This window comes from Camelus ferus, chromosome 26 (genome assembly GCF_009834535.1).
Source record: "Camelus ferus isolate YT-003-E chromosome 26, BCGSAC_Cfer_1.0, whole genome shotgun sequence".
Taxonomy (NCBI): Eukaryota; Metazoa; Chordata; class Mammalia; order Artiodactyla; family Camelidae; genus Camelus; species Camelus ferus.
In genome coordinates this window covers 9,308,841-9,314,554 of record NC_045721.1, presented here as the reverse complement: position 1 = coordinate 9,314,554, position 5,714 = coordinate 9,308,841, and positions in this window count along the sequence as shown.

The following is a 5,714-nucleotide window of genomic DNA, read 5'->3' as shown; positions in this document are numbered from 1 at the left end:
TCCCCACCCCCGCCCGTCCCCGGCCCGGGCGCCGCTCCCCTCGCCCGCCGCCGCCGCCGCCAGCTCCCAGCGGAAAAGAAAGGAGCCGGGGAGCGCGGCCCGAGCCCCGCGCCCCGCCCGAGCCCCGCGGGCGGCTCCGGGCGCACGGCCTCCGGGGGGCGCACGGCCTCCGGGAGACCCCCGCCCGGCCTGGGCCGCCGGGCCGCGCGCCGCGGAAGTCGGTGAAGGGCGCGGGGAGGTGAGGGGCTTCCGCGCAGCTCCCGCCGGACAACGGCCACCCGCTGCCGCCGCCGCTGCCTCCCGCCCGCTGGCCGCTCCCGGATCTCTCGCCCCTTCTCTCTCGCTCTTTCTCTCCCCTCCCTCCAGGTTTCCGTCATCGCCCGGGCATTTCCGCCGGGAAAAGGTGAGCAGGCGGCGCCGCCGGGGCCGGGCTGCGAGGAAGGATGCAGCGCACCCGTGTGGCTCGGCGGAGAAACAGCCTGAGAGGGGCGGAGGGTTGCGACTTCTCGCTCTTCCCTTTTCTATTTTCCTTCTCCACTGCGGTCTGGACCAAGCTCTCCTAGTTCTTCCTTCATATCCTTTTTTCTGGGACCTTTATCCCCACCTTAATCTCCTATAGTGCTTTTTTTTTAGCTCTCTGGAGAGGAAATTGGGAAGCTTGTTCCTGTCCTCAACAACATTGTCTCCCTGGACTCTTACCAGTCTCCTATAGCAGGTATTTAATATTTACTAAGCAATAAGTAAATAAATAATTTCTGCCTAATCTCTGTCATTTACTAGCTGTGGGGCACTGACATCGCGAATCCCCCTTTCAGTGTCAGAAAGATGAGACGATTTCTCTCTGTGAAATCAGTGTCCCTTCCAGCTCCAGCTCCCTTCACCGCGTTTACTGCAGTGATTACTGTGTTCTAATAATTTGTTAACGCAACAAATATTCCTCGAGGAACTGCTAACTGACACATCCCATGGAGAGCAGGTGCTAACGAACCGTATTTCCTCTATTAGAGGGACAAGTTACTGCCGCTGAACCCAAGTAGGAGGCAACATTCTCTATCAGAAGGCAAGGGCTCCCTCTTGGCACTGCCAGCCTCCTAGCCGGTTCCTTGGATAATCACTGAATCCCCCCACCCCCAGCCTGATTCCTCATCTGTTATAAGGGTGCAAAAAGACCTACCTTTTCAGGTTGTGAGGATTAAATTCTACAAGTGCTTATCCCTTGTTCCTTGCCGCTTTCCTTCTAGGCAACAGCTACAGAAAGCTTTAGAAAGGTGGCATAAAACTTAAACATAAAGACACTAAACCTCCTGGAAGAAAACATAGGCAAAACATTCTCTGACATGGATCTTATATTCTCCTAGGGCAGTCTACACAGGCAATAGAAATAAAAGCAAAAATAAACAAATGGGACCTAGTTAAACTTCTAAGCTTTTGCCCAGCAAAGAAAACCATAACAAAAAACCAACCTAATGGAATAAGAGAAAATATTTGTAAATGATGAGACTGACAAGGACTTTATTTCCAGAATATACAAACAGCTCATACAACTTAATAACAGAAAAACAACCCAATCCAAAAATGGGCAGAAGACCTAAACAGGCAATTCTCCAATAGGCACATGAAAAAATGCTCAATATTGCTAATTATCAGAGAAATGCAAATCAAAACTGCAATGAGGTATCACCTCACACCAGTCAGAAGGGCCATCATTAAAAACTCCACAAATGATAAATGCTGGAGAGGGTATGGAGAAAAGGGAACCCTCCCACACTGTTGGTGGTAATATAGTTTGATGCAACCATTATGGAAAACAGTATAGAGATTCCTCAAAAGACTAAAAATAGGCTTACCATATGATCCAGCAATCCTGCTACTGGACATATATCCAGATGGAACCTTAATTCAAAGACACATCCACCCCAATGTTCATAGCAGCACTATTTACAATAGCCAAGACATGGAAACAACCTAAATGTCCACTGACAGATGACTGGCTAAAGAAGTTGTGGTGTATTTATACAATGGAATATTACTCAGCCATAAAAAGGAATAAAATAATGCTATTTGCAGCAACATGGATGGACCTGGAAATGGTCATTCTAAGTGAAGTAAGCCAGAAAGAGAAAGAAAAATATCATATGATATCACTTATATGTGGAATCTAAAAAAAAAAAAAAAGACAAATGAACTTATTTACAAAACAGAAACACTCACAGACATAGAAAACAAATTATGGTTAACAGAGGGAATGGGGTGGGAAGGGGTAAATGGGAGTTTGAGATTTGCAGATACTAACTAATATATATAAAATAGATAAACAATAAGTTCATACTGTATAGCACAGGGAACTATATTCAACATTTTATAGTAACATGGTGAAAAAGATGATGAGAATGAATATATGTGTGTTCATGTATGACTGAAGCGTTATGCTGTACACTAGAAATTGACACATTATAAACTGACTATACTTCAGTAAAAATATATACATACAAACAATAAAAAGATCAAGTCAATTTGGAAATGCTTTCTTTTCAAGAACTGGCTGGGTTATTGTTATTCATTTAAAAATAATAAAATTATTATTTGAAAATTAGGCTTGAGATAAACTCTGAAAGTCAAGAACTGAAAGCTGAGAGTTATTATAAATTGGAAGCCAGATGTATCTTAAGAGTAATCAAATGGAAGCACTGGATACAAATAACCAAAAAGTGGTAACCAAAAGGGGATTCTGTGAGCATGGTAAAGCAAGAATCTGTGGATAAGAATTAAGTACAGGAAATAAATATATTAAATATTGACAGAAGCAAAAGACTTCACTTGCTGCATCACTTGAGATTCTGACTGCTGCTTCTGGGGAGATATGTAAAACAAAAACATGGAGAATATTTGAGAGGCATATTCAGCAACAATCTGTGAGTCAACAGATACTGAGATTGAATCACCTGAAACCATCCCATGTTTCTGCACACAAATCCATCGATCATAACACTGATGCTGAACAACAAAAGTTCTGGGCTTAACTATCTTTATATATTGTCAACTTTTTCTATGTCTTTATTTAAATCTACTAAATCTGCTACAGGCCAATAAAATGAAAAATCTCCCATAATAAACCCATTTGTCCATTTCTGGGTTTCTGCAAAAATTTTTTTCCAGTTTTTAAACTATACTCTAATATTACATGTAATATATTAACATATTATATATTTGTAATAATTAATATTAACTTTTTAACTTATTCCTTTCAACTTTTACCTTAATGTAAGTTTGCTTATTAGTATTATCACCAGTTTTCTTTTCTACAGAGGAATTGGTAAATCTTTGTCCAATATTGCATTGTAAGATTTATCTTTCCACTTATAATGACTTTTGTAAGCAACTGTGGTATAATAAAGAATATATCTGGTCTTCGTCCCCAGTTCCTGGCACAGAGCTTTCAAAACCCCTAGAATTTCCTGAGTGATAGAAGTGTCTTTGTTATACTAATGAGGTGACTCAGGATGGGCCCCTAGACAGCTTCAGGTCGGGGACTGTTCACTAGAAAGACCAACAGTGTGACAGGTTAGCCAACTTTGGGTCAGCCTGACCTCAGGGGAGGGGACAAGGCTGGAGAATGAACTCATCCACATGACCAAGGATTTAATTACACATGCTTCTGTAATGAAACTCCAATAAAAACTCTGGCCACCGAAGCTCTGTGGGATTCCAAGTTGGTGAACACAATGATGTGCTGGGAGGGTGACGTGGCTGGATCCCACAGGACAGAGGGCAGAGAGCCTCTGCAGATTCCTCCACCCCTAAAGAATATGTCTTAGCCTGGTTGCTCCTGACCTGTATACTTCATGATAAAACTTTAATTCTAAGTATAGTGTTTCAGTGAATTCTGTGAGTCGTTCAAGTGAATTATCGAACCTGAAAGGGCTGTGGGAATCCCCAAATTTGTAGCCTGGTTGGGGTAAACCCGAGGCTTTTGGCTGGAGCCTGAAGTGGGGACAGTCTTGTGAAGGCCGCTGCATTTCACCGTGGGGCCTGTGCTAACTCCATGTAGTGTCAGAACTGAAATGAATCACAAGACACCCAGTTAGCACAGAGCAGAACAACACGTTATTTAAGCTTTTAAATAACACCTTTTGTTATTTAAATAACTTTTTAAAAGGTGTGTGTGGGTGTGTGTGTGGGTGTGTATATACATCACTATGCTGTACACCAGTAACTAACACAACATTGTAAATTAACTACACTCCAATTAAAAAAAATCTGTTAAAAAGTTTTTAATGTATCTTTTTTAGATGCTACTGATTCAATTTATTCACATATTTTTAAAACTTCATACTCTTCATACTTCAGAGTGAATATCTGTTAATACATTTTTTTGACACTTGAACTTATGGTATTTACAGTCTTGGTTATGACTAAATTTAGCTTATTGTCATCTTAAATAACATTTTTAAAGATAAATTTTAAGTTGCCATAGTTCCATAATAATTTCTAAATGCATGGATATGATTTATATCCTTTCCTTGTTTGCTATGGAAATTAACTCTCCACTTTCTTTTGGGTCTTAGATGCACAGGTCTGATTAACTCTTTTATTTTATGGCACATTGTGGAAAATGTCTGTGCAAAAATCCTGTTTTCCCCTCTCATCTTCAATACACAACCTCATTTCTCTTCCTTAAAAAGCATCCTCTAATGTTTTTGGTATATATCCTTAAATTATCTATGTAAAACATATAGCATTATGTACTTAATACACATATGAATATGCTAGTATTTTGCTGTACATTTTGTTGTTTCTAACTTCTTTCACTAAATGGTGATAATTGCTGTATTCAGTATTTGCTTTTTTTTTTTTAACGGAGGGACTTGGGATTGAATCCAGGAGCTCCTGCACGCTAAGTACGTGCTCTACCACCGAGCTATCCTCCCCTCTAGTATTTGATTCAAACTAAACTTCTAAGTATTCAGCATCTAACTTCTACTGTACAGTGTTCCAATATAGGAATCCACTATAGTTTATCCATTTCCTAATGATTTCATCCACGTCTCTGATTTTTATTTTTATGCTATTCTGATGACTGTAAAGTGGTATCTCACTTTAAATTGCATTTCCCCTCTGCGAGTTTGAGTATCGTTCTACACTCGTTGGCCATTTGGGCTTTCTTTTCTGCCATATGCCTACTCCAGTCACGGGAGGCTCAAATTCATTTGTTGATTTCCACGAGTATGTTCTATATGTGAATCCACAGTCAGTCTTATATGTGGCAAATAACTTCTGTCAGTCTGTCATCTCTCTGTGGAGTTATCTGAATAGAAATTTTGTTGCTGTCAAATCCATTTTCCTTTTTTCTGCTTTTTGGGTCTTAAATCATATCCTCCTCCTAAGTCTACATTTTAATCAGCTCTTAGTAAACATCTGTTTACTGTGAAAAGTAGGGGTCTGGCCAAAGATGTAATCATGAGGAAACATCACACAAACCATTCATACAAACAGACAGTTTTTGAATTAACTTAAAATTTTCAGAAGTGTCAAAGGGTAAAAGACTGAGGAAACATTCCAGACTAAAGGGACCTGGTAATGAAACACAACGTGCGATTCTAACCAGGACACTTCTGCTATAAGGCTCACTGTTCAAAGGTGACAGTTACATGGGGTCTGAGGATTAGACGGTAGCAACATGTTGGTATTAATTTCCTGCTTTTTATGACTATTGT